This window comes from Electrophorus electricus, chromosome 10 (assembly GCF_041902795.1).
Source record: "Electrophorus electricus isolate QZ-2024a chromosome 10, ASM4190279v1, whole genome shotgun sequence".
In the NCBI taxonomy this organism is placed as follows: Eukaryota; Metazoa; Chordata; class Actinopteri; order Gymnotiformes; family Gymnotidae; genus Electrophorus; species Electrophorus electricus.
The window spans coordinates 12160874-12176780 of NC_137506.1; the positions used below are offsets into that span (position 1 = coordinate 12160874).

General features: G+C 39.3%; 1 long non-coding RNA gene and 1 other non-coding gene across 2 annotated transcripts; one reads left to right on the forward strand and one right to left on the reverse strand.

Moving 5' to 3' along the window:
• Window positions 1–3606: 3606 nt before the first annotated feature.
• On the forward strand, window positions 3607–3680 carry trnai-aau (transfer RNA isoleucine (anticodon AAU)). Its single transcript has one exon. It is a non-coding gene; the product is annotated as a tRNA-Ile (tRNA).
• Window positions 3681–5532: 1852 nt separating this feature from the next.
• LOC145659329 (uncharacterized) lies at window positions 5533–7213 on the reverse strand. Its single transcript, XR_014125444.1, has 3 exons — window positions 6979–7213; window positions 6187–6217; window positions 5533–5919 (listed from the first exon to the last, which is right to left on the reverse strand). It is a non-coding gene; the product is annotated as an uncharacterized LOC145659329 (long non-coding RNA).
• Between the last annotated feature and the right edge of the window lie 8694 nt (window positions 7214–15907).

Consider the following 15907-nt stretch of genomic DNA (forward strand, 5'->3'; position numbering starts at 1 on the left):
ATTTATATATGATAATACAAGGCAGTAAATTAAATTGGGCTGAACTGGACAATAGTACCTGGCATGAAAAGTATGTCGTAGAGAGAGTAACAAAAAACTCAACCTCTCACCTCGCGCTCTGAGATGTCTCCGTCACTGTCTGTAGTGTCCTCTAGGATACTGCTGCCCTCACTAAAGTGTGTTACCCTGACCGGGTCAAACATCTCTTGAACATATAACTACACAATGGAAAATCAGCTTCAAGTGCTGCATTGAGCTAGAATGCACTGTAAATGGCCAGATACAAATGGCAATGTCAGTAGTAAATTTATATATGCAGTCATGAAACAGGACCTAGCTGTAGAGCACAGCTTTAAGGTGCATATTATGATGTGCTCTTACCAATCATCCTCCTGGCTGTGTCTTGCTCTTTTGGCCAAATGTTTCTCTTCCAAAGCAGACAGACCAGACTTGCTGCTTATTACTCCGTGCACTATAAATAAACCACATGTATAATGCCTTGTAAACAATGGAACAAGGGAAATTTGAATTGTGACTACTCTGCTAAAGGAGCGGATAAGGCAACCCACCCAAACCCCCCGAAAGCTGTTCTGTTATCCCTAACTGCTATGCAATAGTCCTGTGATTAACTCAAAGGCTGGAGAAGTTTCACCTTTCTCTATTTGAATCCTGAAGGCTGTTCGGTTCCGTCGCCCACGATCCATCCTGTGTAATTAAACATTCACATCATAACTCGACCCCGTGTAATAGGGCAAACTCACTCGGATGGGGGAAAGGATTACAGACTACCTGTACTGCTGCCGCAACTCTGCGGCCATTCCAACAACATCCACATACATTCCAGCAACATCCTATTATAGGACACAGTGGGCTTAAGTACACCCATTTAGTAGCATGTTGGACCTTCTTTGGCCTCCAGAACTGCGGCAATTCTTTCTGGCATAGTTTCCACTATGTGCTGAAAATACTCTGCAGGAATCTTGGTCCAATCTTCATAGGATATTTTCTCTCAAATTACATGGAGGGACTGACATGTTCTAAACTGCCTGTTATACTCTTACAGCTGCTTTGAAATACAAAAAAACATATTTATCTTCCACTCCACTCAAGAATGGCCACACTTGGAATTTCCCTTGGCACATTTAAAGCATTGTGTGAGCCAGATAGCTTCTGTTTTTAACGTTCCAATGCTCTGAGTAGTAGTGTTCCATGCATATGACATGCTTCAACACATCCATGCATGTTGTAAAGAAACACAGTGTAAGCAGTATTAATGAAAGTGCATCTCTACCTCAAACTCACCAGTGTAACAATTACAGTGTGTGAAATCTAATTTTAAATGGCGATCAGCCTTCTTAACAAATCTCCAATAACAAATAAGCAGAACTCACCTTGTTGAGTGTTTGTGTTTGTTTGTGTGTGTGTGTGTGTGTGTGTGTGTGTGCAGTTTTAAGCATAGCAAGGCACTTCAGGGTTGCCAGGTGGAGCCTTCCTGAAGACCCTGATACTGAAACAGCATTAAAAGCTGCAATGGCACTGTAGTTGGTTTTATCTGCACTAATACTGCTTTGAACTCTTGCACTCTTACATACAGTAAGTTTCTGTGTACCTTTAGTAAATAAAGGGATTCTATTCTAATATTACAAATCACTATGTCCAGTGTTTTGATAAATGGCATCTTCAAATTATCTTTGCTGTTTCTTTGCATTAAACTTTAAACCTGCCTTTTAATGAGTCCACAATATTATACAGGATAGTCTTGACTATAAAGCTATTTTGAATTAAACTTAAATGAAAAAAATTTAATAAATGGGTTGTTGTGTTTGTAGGTTTGATTCAACACAGGATCAGACAGGTTCCTATAAGTGGAAAAATTAAAAAAAAAAAAGATTTCTGCTGAACCTCAGTCTGCAACCAGCTATTCATCAGAGAGAGACTATTAACAGACCTATAAAGAAACTGATGTCATATGCATATGATGAACAAGTTTTCCTGCTGGATCTGTACTCTCATGTGAAGGACTCTGAGACTCAAACAGGCAGGAGTGTCCTTCCAGCATTACAGCCAGTTTACCAGTCAGCATCTGCAGTCTGGTACATAGACCTCAGAGAGAAAGACCTCCCTCTTCCTAGAAGTGCTGAAACTCCAAACAGTGAAGAAACCAGTGGAGCTTAATGACTGGTCAGATGAAGAGAGTGAAGTGAGGAGTTTCCTTCAGTGTCTGCCATGTCCCAGCTGAGGTGAGTGTGAAGCTTTTATTAGTACTATAGGAGTTGTGTTTAACTGTGAAACTGATGGTGTCACAGCCATTTGTGGCTGGGAGTCTAAAAGAGCATAATTGGCTGTACTCTTAGGGAGAGAGAGAGTGGCATACGCTCTCTCCCTTGTTAATTACAGAGACACCGTGCAATCAAGGGCGTCTATAAGTTCACGCGTCAGAAGGGGGAGGAAAAGACTATTTTCCGAGTTGTGCAGTGTGAGCCATACATCAATTTGAAAACTTCAAAAGTCACGTAATGTGTGCATGGCATAAGCATATCAGCAGCAGGTCCCAAAAACATTTGCTATCAGAAATGATTTCATCATTAAAAAAACCCTACAAATTCTAGACTTGAGAATGTGAGCATTAATCCCACTAACACTCACATACTAAAAGAGCACTCTACCACTTGAGCTAGTTCTCCTAGAGTGGGACTTGTTTGCAGATCGGACAAAAGCTGAAGACACAGTGGAATGGCAATTCTCTAGGAGATCATACCAAATCCTGCATCCACCCTAAATATTTCATCTAGCTGTGAAGTCAAAAAAGCTTATACCTGAAATGGCAGGAATAGTTCTTGCAGATTCTGATATGCTATGCAAACAGTATAAAATGTGAGCTATGTTAGATCTGGCAGCCATTGGCTCTAACTGTCTCTTTTTAATGAGTTAAGCAATGCTTACAGAATTACTTTCTATGGCTTCAAATACTTCCAAGAATTAAACCTTGCAGAGTTCTGTAGCTAGACACATTGTCTCTGTAGGTTTGACATGTTCATTTGACAAACTAGCTAAAATAGCATCTTTTGGTTTGATTAAATTGCCCCTTAGACCCAGACAAAAAATTGCTCAAAATCTTTCTGCTTTTTCATGCAGCAATGAGCCAGATTTCCAAAGAAAGAGGAGGTATGGTTAAAGCTAGAAACAAATGCCCACTCTGTGCTCAGGCAGAAAATCTGATATTTTAAATATGTCCCTAAAAAGTTTATATTCCTTGGCTCACAGAATCAGACATGACATTTTTGTTGTTATGGCAGATTTCATGGTGTAATAGACAGCACTATGTAACTCGCAGCAATAAAGCTCAGTGGACTTTGCAATTGATGATTTCGTCACTGTGTACAACTGCACTGAATTGCTCTTTAACAAAAGCTTCTGCACATTTGCTTTTGAAGTTTAATTCAAAAGTTGGCTGCAGAATAACCATTTGTCAGAGGGAACAATATGTGTCAACTTTCACCTATGCTCGGTCGAAAAGTGGCCGTAATCTTGTTGACACCAAGTCTACAATTTCATAGAAAGGTTCCCTTCACTACTGCACCGAGAACTGGGAAATAAACTGAGACAGGCCAATTAGCTCAGTTGGTCAGAGCGTGGTGCTAATAACGCCAAGGTCATGGGTTCGATCCCCATATGGGCCATGTGAGTTTTGGCTGATGAATGACCCCTTGTCAACAAACCACCTGTTGCAAAAAGGGCACCTGTTTGAACTTGTGTTGCTTATAACATTGCTTGTAAACCACAATCTGCTAAGACATGTTCCAAGTACAGGAAAGTGAGAGTATGTTCTTTATTACACAACCTTACCCATGGATTTGTGCTTGTTTACAAATTTTGGACATTGCGGAGAAAAGTATGAAATCAGAGGGACTCTGGCATTAGTGTAAGGCTCTCGATCGCTGTGTGAATTGGTCAAGGAAGCCATTCCAGAGGCATGCAGATGACCTGCATCCTCCCCATCAAATTATAGCAAGTTAGGTGTCTGGCAGTGCCAGGGAGTTCAAATCCTTTAGTCTGAAATGTGTTGGGATATGATTATGCCTGCCACTGAGATACCACAAATTAAGCACTCCAGATTCCAAGACATAGAGTTGTACAGTGTGAGCCATACATTAATTTGAAAACTTCAAAAGTCATGTAATGTGTGCATGGCCACTGAGATACCACAAATTAAGCACTCCAGATTCCAAGACATAGAGTTGTGCAGTGTGAGCCATACATCAATTTGAAAACTTCAAAAGTCACGTAATGTGTGCATGGCATAAGCATATCAGCAGCAGGTCCCAAAAACATTTGCTATCAGAAATGATTTCATCATAAAAAAAAAACTACAAATTCTAGACTTGAGAATGTGAGCATCAATCACACTAACACTCAAATACTAAAAGAGCACTCTACCACTTGAGCTAGTTCTCCTAGAGTGGGACTTGTTTGCAGATCGGACAAAAGCTGAAGACACAGTGGAATGGCAATTCTCTAGGAGATCATACCAAATCCTGCATCCACCCTAAATATTTCATCTAGCTGTGAAGTCAAAAAAGCTTATCCCTGAAATGACAGGAATAGTTCTTGCAGATTCTGATATGCTATGCAAACAGTATAAAATGTGAGCTATGTTAGATCTGGCAGCCATTGGCTCTAACTGTCTCTTTTTAATGAGTTAAGCAATGCTTACAGAATTACTTTCTATGGCTTCAAATACTTCCAAGAATTAAACCTTGTAGAGCTCTGTAGCTAGACAAATTGTCTCTGTAGGTTTGACATGTTCATTTGACAAACTAGCTAAAATAGCATCTTTTGGTTTGATTAAATTGCCCCTTAGACCCAGACAAAAAATTGCTCAAAATATTTCTGCTTTTTCATGCAGCAATGAGCCAGATTTCCAAAGAAAGAGGAGGTATGGTTAAAGCTAGAAACAAATGCCCACTCTGTGCTCAGGCAGAAAATCTGATATTTTAAATATGTCCCTAAAAGGTTTATATTCCTTGGCTCACAGAATCAGACATAATAATGCCAATGTCAGGGGTTTGATCTCCATATGGGCCATGTGCTTCTTCCTGGAAGATTTTTTAAACCATTTTCAATAATGGCACCACTTTGAACCAGATACCTTTTTCTCTTCTGACAGCTCCACAGTTGCCTTGTGAAAAGAATACAGTATAGACAGGCAACCACAAACATTACTGTACACATCAGAGGTCAGCGCAGGAATGTCAGTTTGTAAACCCGCCAAATCTGCCCCCACAGGCTCCCTGAGTTCTACTAATCGCTCCAACACCTTGTTTCAACCTCAGTTTCTTTTTTTTAATTTTCCCATATCCTCTTGAGCGAGGTCCAACATCTCCTTTAACAATAAAACAGTAAACGTTACACATGTAGCAATATAAAACAATATGTAAACAATGTGAAAATAATGTTACTAGCTTTGGCAGTTGTGCTGCTTCTAAAATAGCCCACGTTCTACAAATGTCAGATAGCACTGGGGTTATTTCAAGAGCCTTTTTAACAACTTTATTCAGGGTGTGAGCAATGCAGAGCGCATGAGGCAGCTTCAGCTATTTGCCACAGGCAGTCCTATTAGATGTGCCATCAGTAACCAGACATGTGACTTTATTTTATTCCCCATTCTTCCATAAGAGAGGATTTCACACAGGCCAAATTTTCAGCCGTATGCGCCCGCAGGAATTTCACAACACCAAGTAGTGTAGACTTCAGAAATGTGTTGTCATCTATAAAATAGCAGGTCACAGCCAAGAAGGCATCCACATTAAGAGATGTCAACATGTCTTCTGTCAAACTCATTGCAGGAACTTTCTGGACCTCAGCTTTGGCCTTCTCTTTCTCTTGTTGACATTTGGCCTCAACCATGGCCTTTGCAGTCTAAAGGGAAGGAAGAAAATAATTATATATTTTTTTACTACTACTCTCATAATGTATCCATGTCACCACACATACCTTCCTAGTTGGGAGAATATAAGTTGAATCCAATTTTGCTACCAAGTCCCTGAAGCTTTTATCCTCAACTATGCTAAATGGCTGTGTGTCTCTAACTATCATGGGGACCAAAACCTCATCCAGCTCTTCCTTTCTGGTCACTGCTTTGTAAAGATTAGATTATACTTTGTCACCAAAAAATATAGTACTCACCAATGAAATTCACTTTATAATCCAATCCAAACTGCAAATAACATGTAAGGTGCAGAGAATAATGCAATATAAATATTTATGTATATACAGTATATACACATTTTATATACATGTGCATAATAACGTTAACACCTTGTGACAACTGATAAATAAGCCAAATGACACTGGCAAGGGTGACAGTAGGAAAAACTCATTGGAGTTTAACACTAGATATCTGAAATTGTACACATGGCACAATGATTATTCAGTATTCAAATTGAAGTAGACTCTTGGGACTAGACATCCATTTACACCCAGGCTTATTTGTCCATCATTTAGGTTCCATTTGAGCTCATCTAATACAGAAGAAAATGTAAAAAAAACCCAACATAAAACGCCTTTGATTTTTTTGGTGTAACGTGTCTATTGATGCTGGAGATTCAGCTTCACTCATGCTCTACATTTCCTGATTCACCAGGGTCTTGTCTAATAAACTGAACAGTTTTGAGCATATACATGAAATGACTAAGTAGCTACACAATGTTTTCCAGTAAGTGTCCTAGTCTTCCTAGTCAAAAACCTCTCCAAATGCACACAAAGTCATCAATCACTATACATCAAGTTTTCATGTTTCTTTTTGATAAAACATCACAGTAAGTTACTTTAGTAAGTTCCACAACAATATTAGCTTCATAGCATCATTGTTAGCATCATTAGGGGAAAATACTGTAGCTAATACTGTAAATGCTGTGGAAAATATTGTAAATGCTGTAATATTGTAAAGAAGTAGTATACTTTCTCATTTATACTTACAATTTGTAATAGGATTACGAATTTTTCCAGCAGTGAATGGAAACATCCAGTGATTTGCTATGCAAACCTCGAAGCTAGTCCATGCTAGCAGCCATGCTAGTCCATGCTAGCAGCACCCAAACAACTCCACATAAACTTCAGTTAAACTAAGCCTCTTCCTTTCCATGATGTCCAAAAGTATTGGCGATCAAATCATTCTTACAGTTGTACGTCAAACCCATGCGCTAGGCTATCTGCTAACAACACTGAAGCACTGACAGTACACAATGTGCATACCTTTAAGCATTAAAGGGATGACTAAATAAGGTAAGTGAGGGGTCTACGTTTTCATCTAAGCCTCCTCTATTTGATGAAACTGCTGTCAATCAAGCAGCTTGCTCTGGAAACTCTTGGAAACGCCTGGACACATAGGTGTGAATTGCTGTCACTCCAAGACAATGGCGCTGCCATGGCCAATAAAAATCAATATAAAATAGAAACGGGGGGTCTAATGCTCTATTCAGGAACACTTTAATGTCAGTAGTGTGCAGTAGTGTTTCAGTTAACCAAAGGCTTGTGTAGTTTGGGTTTGTTCCGAAGGAACCGAACCGAAAGAAAAACGTCGCTTTTACGCAAAGAAGTGAGCACGCAATTAAAAGAACTTTACCAACACTCTGTATACCATTTAAACATGTCACACAGTTGTTTTGATGGTAATTGAATTTTCTATGACAAAATCTGAACTTAACAAAATCTGATCTTATACCGGAAGAATGTTTTAAAAGGCAACTTAAAAGGGCAGGCACATTTTTGTGGAAATTTTACTCAAAAAACACAATGTCTTCAGCATGCAATTTCTGGCAAACGGATGCATTGCACGGCTGATAATCAGTAAGCAGATACTTGTATTAGTCCTAAGAAATGTTATGTTGATAAATGTACTTTACTTTAAGAATATTCAGTGTTATTAAGTAATTTATTTGAGCATGCCTGTTTGGACCTACCCATGAGCCCGTTAGGGGCGTTGGTGTGTATAGGGGTTAACCAGATGTTCTATACTATTATAATACCCATGGTTCAGAATACATGTAAATACCACACCATCTTCTCCTTCTGCAGAGTTTAACTAAAAAGATACTTTTCATGTCCGACGAATGTCATGTTCAGCGAATACCATGTGTGCGGCTATTGTACCTCGGTGAGTGTGACCTCCCAGCCCCCCACCAAATTTATAGGCTCCAAAAATTTGGTTGTGTAGCACGAAATCTTATTATCGAGGTACATAATGTCTTTGGAGGCATTGCATGGTAGAGTTACATAGAATCCGTTCTTTTCCATGGTGACCGGATTATAATTTCAATTTGATTTTAGCACCCCCTTTTAATCTTTTACAACGTTAAGAACGTCCTCCGCCGGAATCCAGAAGTAAAACTTATCGGGCCATCCAATCCACTTGATCAAGCAAATCTTTTTTCGGTTCCTAGTTTTTTCAGATAGAATCTTTTCTATTTTAATGGCTTTATCTTTTCCCACTATAATCAGCTCCCACTATGATGCAGCTCCTGTTCATAAAAGGTCCTATGTATATTTTCCCCATTGAAATCCCATAATTTGTATATGGGAGGGTGTCTCCTTAGACATTCAGAAATGCTAAAATATTCATCCATAAAGTTCTGCCCGTACCCTTTATCAAATTGTCACCGTCTCACCGACTCTAAACTTCAATCTTAGTTTTTCCACCTTTTTCCATTGAAACAACCCATACAAGGTTTTAAACACCTTGAAGGAATTTCCTTCATTCACTTCAATGGGTTTCATTTTAATGCTGCTGTGATAGCTGTTGTTATAAGCATGAACAAAGTTCTGTACCACATCGATGTATTTTCTCGTATTGATAGCTGTGAAGTATCTCCACATTCTGGTTTTCAATGTCCTGTTGAACTGTTCACACACTGATGCTTTTTGTCCTGTTCCAGTAGCAAAGTGATTGATGTTATGTATTTTCATGAATGTTTTGAAACTTATTTAAAAATTCTTTCCCTTCATCAGTCTGAAGTTTTTTAGGAACTCTGCCTTCTTTTAGAATCAAAACAAAGGCCTCGGCACTGGTCTTGTTTTTCATCATGCGTATCCAAGCATACTTGGAAAGTATATCTATACACGTTAGCATAAATTTCATGTTCCAGTTATGTTCCGCTATGCTGGTCATGTCCAACAAATCGGCCTGCCATTGTTCATCTATGTTTTTTACAATGACTTTGTTTCTTTTCAATTTCACAGAGAATGGTTTATGTAGTGTGTAAGCATCAACCCTTTTACCGATTTCATCCACCACGGACCTTTGCAGACTCTCGACTCCTCCATAGGATCCGGGGTTTGAGGGAGTATAGTAAATATTTTTCAGCAGATGATCAGTCATGGTGAAATGATTGAAACACAATGAGGAGAGTGCTAGAATGGATTATGGTTTTATTAGCATCTTTTCAGCAAAAGATTATATACATAAAAAATTATATACATATAATTACATACAGATCCTATCGGTAACGTTTACTGTTCTGACTCTATTTTCAAGGGTATTACAGAACAATGTGATCAACTCCATCCTCAGCACTCTTTTTTTCTCAGGTGAAGGATCAGTGCAGGTGTCGAAGAGGTTTCCCATATGACCTGATCACCAGGGTTCAGGTTTTCCTGCAGATTCCAGTAGTCCACGACGTCTTCGTGTACCTGCTCCCTACACACGCTATACTTTTTGAGAGCGGATTTGATGTTCTGTTCCTCCTGCAGGTCGGTTACCACTACCCCAGCGATAGCCTGAATCTTGCTAGAGGATGGAGGTATCTGAATGCCACACAGCTTCAAAGCTCTTGACAGTGTGTGCATGAACCATGGCTTGAACAGTTTTTTTTATCAGCTTAGGTGCGTTGAGGCTGAAATAGGATTCATCTGGATCGTAAAGGCATGTGTGTTGACACTGACTAGGATGGTCAATAGCACAACCGTAACAGTTTTCTCTGTCTTCATCAATAATTCTATACATCTGATTCCCGATCACAGCTCGAATGACCGCGATCACCGGTGCGTTGATGCACCCATCGGTTTTGTTGTTATTCGTGTTTTCACAAAAGCTTGTTTCAGAGGGTCCGCTCTTATTATCATTCACACCTGTAAGAGCAGAGGAATGGGGCAGAGTCTCACACGTGGGGAATCCGGGCAGTGAACCTAGAGCACACACCCCAAACAGGACACCACCCCCCATGTCAGACAGAGTACTCCCAAATTTGCGATCTTTAGCACGCTTTAACACAGAAGCAGGAAATACTGCATGTTCAACGACAATAAGACTGTCATCAATAGGGCCTGAAACTACTTCAGGTAAGGGGAATACAATTCCACCGGCAATGTCATTTCCTAATATAAAGGACACCCCAATCATGGGCAAAGCTGACCTAACAGGTACTTTAACCATACCTGTGACTCCATCAGTTCTAACATAAATGTTATACAGTGGGAGCCGGAGTACTCCTAATTTAACGCCTTGCACTAACATGGTCACTACCACAATATGACTGAGTTGAAAAAGGCAACACATTATCCAACATAAAAGACACAGCAGCATGTAAACCTGTGATGGACTGTTTGTCTTCATCTGCCTTGAAAAGAGAAACATATCCCTCAAAAAGAAATGGCTGAAACACAGCATCTGGGGGACGAAGCGAAGACTTCTGTGGATACAGTGCTTACAGCACTTACCGTTTTTTTTGTGAGCGGGCATTCTTGCGCTTAAGCGCAGGACAATTACCTATAATGTGTCTACGCTCATGGCAATAGAAGCACTCTCTGTTTCCACAGAAACAGCCGAAACAGGGCTAGCAGATTTCAGGGAGCTCACAGAAGTCAGCACAAATTCATCAGCAAGTGTAGAAGCAAAGGATAGGTTACACACTTCTTGTTCATTTAAATACTTTAATATGTTCTCAAAAAGACAGTTCTTGATTTCTTCAACCAGTATGAGCTCTTTAAATTGATCAATTGTGGTAATGTTACATGCAGTACACTACTTGTCTAATAAAACTTTTCCTTGGCAAATTCCACAAATGTCTGGCAGGGGTTTTTCTTTAAGCGTCTGAAATTTTGTGTGTATGCTTCCGGCACTAGTTCATATGCTCGGAGAACAGTTATTTTTACACTTTCGTAATCTAGGCTCTGCTCAAGCGTTAGGAAGGAACACACATGTTGGGACTTACCAACTAGCTTACACTGCAGTAAGAGAGACAATACTTCCTTGGACCAATCCAGTGTCAATGCTATGTGCTCAAACACTGGGAAATATGCATCAACTTCATGTTCCCTAAAACTAGGGACCAAGGCAATCTGTCAACTGATATCAAAACGTCCAGTGACAGAGTCGGAAGGAGCTGGGGTGACAGCAACCCGAGGGAAACTGGGCTTAGGCACTGGTGTACCCGAAGATACAGGGCTTACTAGTGCTGGATAGACAGCTTTCTGAGGAAGAGGTATATGTTTTTGCAAGCCCATACTCAAGCTTTTAAGTGTCACCTCCCTTTCCGCCTCTACCTGTAGAGCCTGAAGACATAGCAGCTCAGCCTCTCGTTCCTGTTTTTTGTTTTTTTTTTTTTATTTCCAGCTCCAACTACTTCAATTTCATTTCTAGTATGGGGTTTACCTTGGGAGAAAACCTGGGATTCATGCGTGGCCTGACTACAGGGTTGCCACAGCTTCTGCTGTATTAGCAGAGTGAGGCACAACCACAACCAGAGAGGGGGAACACACACACAAAAAAAACAAACAAACAAACGGAACAGGCAAACAGAAGAAGAGGAGAAACAGAGGACGAGCCCACAATTGTTATGACCCCATCTAAGGCTGTGAGGTTGTAACTAGGAAAAAGAAACGTGAACAGCAGAATGTAAGTTGTGAAAAACAAATAGCAACAAAACTGAAGCACAAATGGAAGTCTCCTTTTAGATATATTTTACAGAGGATATTATTATTCACAAACAAACAATCTTACTGGTGCAAATTCTACAGGACCCACACTAATGAAAAAAAAATACCCTAAATAAACCCAACAAACAAAAGAAACATACAACAGACCTTCCTAACTTCCTGACACAAACAGAGGCAAAACCCACATCTAACAAAAATGCCAGTCACTCCTTACCACCATTATCCAACACCAAAGTACCAAACAAATACTATTTACACTCTTTATACAATCACTTGCAGTGATCTTTATACAATCTGTCTCTCTCATATAATTAAATAAATATAGAAATAAATAAAAATATATGTAAATATTAGGGATGGGACATTCAATACAGACGCTTCGAAGCTCGTGTCAGTTTTCCAACACTTGCTGATTCGACACAGTGTACCGGAGCTTGTATTGAGTCACTTACCCTCACTTGACTATGACATTTGAAGATTCGAAAATGACAATGAAACACTGGAAATGGGCGGGATGGTTCAAAGTTTTGGCGCTATCCGCTATCTCAATGACTATTTAAGGCACAGTAAAATCCTGAGCGCCTTTTCTATGGCAGAGAGTCATTTAAAAATGGAAACTTCTACATCAAATAAGCATTCCAAAGCATGGGAAAATTTTGATAAAATATCTAGAAATAGGGTAAGTACGAAACATAATGTATCTTTATGGTTTATGTAGAATAACACAATAAGAGTCTTATTCTAATGAAATGTCGTATTTTTAAAGGTGCGATGTCAGCAGTGTTCCCAGGAGTTGTCCTTTAATAACAACACGTCCGAAATGCTGAGACACCTTCTTGCAAAACATTAGAGCACATCAGCACCACATACAGGTAAAATCGTGAACCAGAGAAGAAACAGTCTTAAACCCCAACACTGTGTTCGTTTGGGCTCAGTTTATTAAACTGAATACTAACTCCTCTTCTGTATTATGTTCTGTTCCCAGTTAACCACAAGCGCAATCAATTAAATTCCACAGTCACTATACCCCAGCAATATGTTTCCTCAGATCATATTTTCAAATTTTGTAGATGATTTTTCTATTCCCTATAAAATCACGTTTTCATGATTTACAGATGAGTGGTTACTTTGTTGCTAATATATGACTGATATTAATTTTCCGTAGGCCTTATTCATTCTACAATCAATAATGACAACATTCAAGCATTTATTCCAACATTTTAATAATTAAACTTGATTTTCAGTGGATCTGAACAGACATGAGTTGAACTGTAAGACCACACAGCATTAACACACTTCGCAGGCTGAAATCATTTTTTTCTGGCCAACAGATGTCACTCTTCTCTGATGTCGGATTTCAATGCTCCAATGCATCGAATCTTTTTTGGCACAATCAGGAAGAAGCTCCTAAAGCTTCAATGGGGCTTCATCCAACCATCACTAATATATATATATAATGTAAATAAACAAAACAGCTAAAAAAACAGGAGGGGCGAAGCCAAAGGCGAAGGCTAAAATGGGGGAAAACAACGTCACACACGAGGTCATACAAAATTGCAATAACAAACCAACAAAACTGTCTGTTGTCTCTTCCTCCTTCTCTCTTGGGGGAGGGTCCATTAAATAATAGGAGCAGTTGTCTTGAAGGCATCTGAGACAAGATGAAGCTCAGTAACATCACGACATCAGGGGTAGGTGTACCTCAGCAGAGTCCACTATCAGTCCAGTGTATTAGTGCAATGATGTTTGATTCCTACTCAAAGAACATGTGATACTTTCAACATTCACTTTAGGTATCAATGAAGTTGTGACATCAAGCAAAGGAGGACAGTGAGACATGAGTAGACGAGCACAAGTTGGACTTATTAGGGACAATGAAACAAAACCTGAAGACAAGACAACAGAAATGAAAGCCTGAGTGAGCTAAACTGAACTGAATCAAACTCCTACCGCTATATGGACCTAGCTCTGTAATATAGTTGAAACTGTAAGTTGCTATAGATAAGCGTGTCTGCCAGATGTAAACAGGAGATCACATTAAGCAGTGAAGTTGTGCAGTGTGAACATGACATCTGTCTTTTACAGCAAAATCAGATTATTTTATTATTCTTTAAATGTCTTCATGGTCTAGCAACTCATAATGGCATTAGCACTTGAAAGCAAAAAACAAAAACAAAACAAATCATCACTGGAAAGGTGTCCTGGTGCGAGGCGTGCAGTGGTCACTGTCCTGCGAACACAGAGAGACACAGGCGAGATATCAGTTAAAAAGGTTTGAGAAAGTACATCCTCCACTGACAAGATTCTGCTGTTTAAATGTAAATGGATCTGTGACTTGAACAGGTCTGCTCCTTCCCTCAGCCAATATAGAAACAGCTAACTGCACTACAACAAGTACACAAGGTGTAATGAACTTGCTATGAGAATGATCTCAGTAAGTAACTCAAAAAGGAAAGGAGCTTCTCCTTCCTGTTTTCTTTGTTCTCTTCTTGTTAGTGTTTGTATTTGCTCTTTCAAAACACTCCTGCACTCATTCCTCACACTAAAACATGAACCTGGTGTTGTTTACACAGTGACTTGGTGTGAGGCATCTGATCCATGATTTCCCCCTGGGGTCACAGGTCTCGTTTGTCGCCTTTTTTTCCTTAAGACAAAAACAAATTAAAATAAGAGCAGAAAAATTGAGCAGAAATAAACAACTATTAAAATTTTAGATGCACTGTGGAATATTCAGAGAAAAACAAGACACTCCAGTCTCTAATGTATTTAATATGTGATATTTAACTGTCAATATGGGGACATTACGAGAAGGGAATGGACTCAGCTGACCTGTCTATGATTTTATTATTATTATTATTATTTTAATCCTAGTCTTTGATTAAGTTAAGGCATTTTTCTTTCAAAGAAAAGAAAAGGAATGGAACATGTGAAACACAAACATAAAAATAGGTATGCATTTATCTAATAAACTGATGACTATGATTAGGTGAGACAAGTTTTAGGATATAATAATAAGTGTATAATTTCCATCACACTTTTCACCTGAGTCTCCCGTGTTTCTGAATAAAAGAAAGTAATATAACACACGCAGTTATACAATTTCCAAAAGGCATATTATTTAGAAATAAAGAAGAACTTGGTTATTATTTGGTTATTAGGACACATGAGGAAAGCATTTTAGTTGCATTCATTTTGCCAAAGACATCCATGACTGAAACAAGCTTCCTGTCACCACTGACCACCCTCCTAGCGTCCATGTCTCCACGGTTTCCCTGTCTAGTGTCTTTATTTTTGATTTACTCCCTTGTTGTGGTTCCATTCCTTCGTTTCGTTTTCTGCACCCCTCATAATTTGCACTTGTGTCTGGTTTAATGCTCATTTGACCATGTTTTTAAGCCCTGTTTTAGTTTAGTCTTGTTGCCATTTATTGTAAGTCCAGCTGCTGTTTGTTAATCGAGGCTTCCGTGCATGTGAATATAAGCCTGAATGTTTATCCTCGCCCCAATGTTATAGCCTGCATCCCTGGTTTGTCTTCGTGCACTTTTCTTTACTTTAGTTTAGCATGAATTCTCGGACTCTCCATGTTAATAATTTGACCCTGGACTTTGGATTTGCCCCTAATAAATCTCACTCTTTTCCACACACTGCGTCCGCCTCCTTACCGCTCATCGTTACACTTCCCCAACCTACTATATTTGCATGAAAACTCCGTCAACAGCAGTCTTTAACGTTGAGGATTTTTTTCAATCTGTGTAAAATTACATAATTTCTGCTGTTTCAGAAGTGAAGGATTTGCGTGCTCTAAATTTTCATCATGCCAATGCACAGAGGTTTTGGTATGGAGATTTTATCCCGATCTATAGGAGCAGGTGTAATGGACTATAACGTTGACGAGAAAGAAACCATCCGTTTCGCCGCCGTTTATGTCCATAGATGCTGCTATTACCAAAAATACTACTGCGCTGATTCTTAGAGG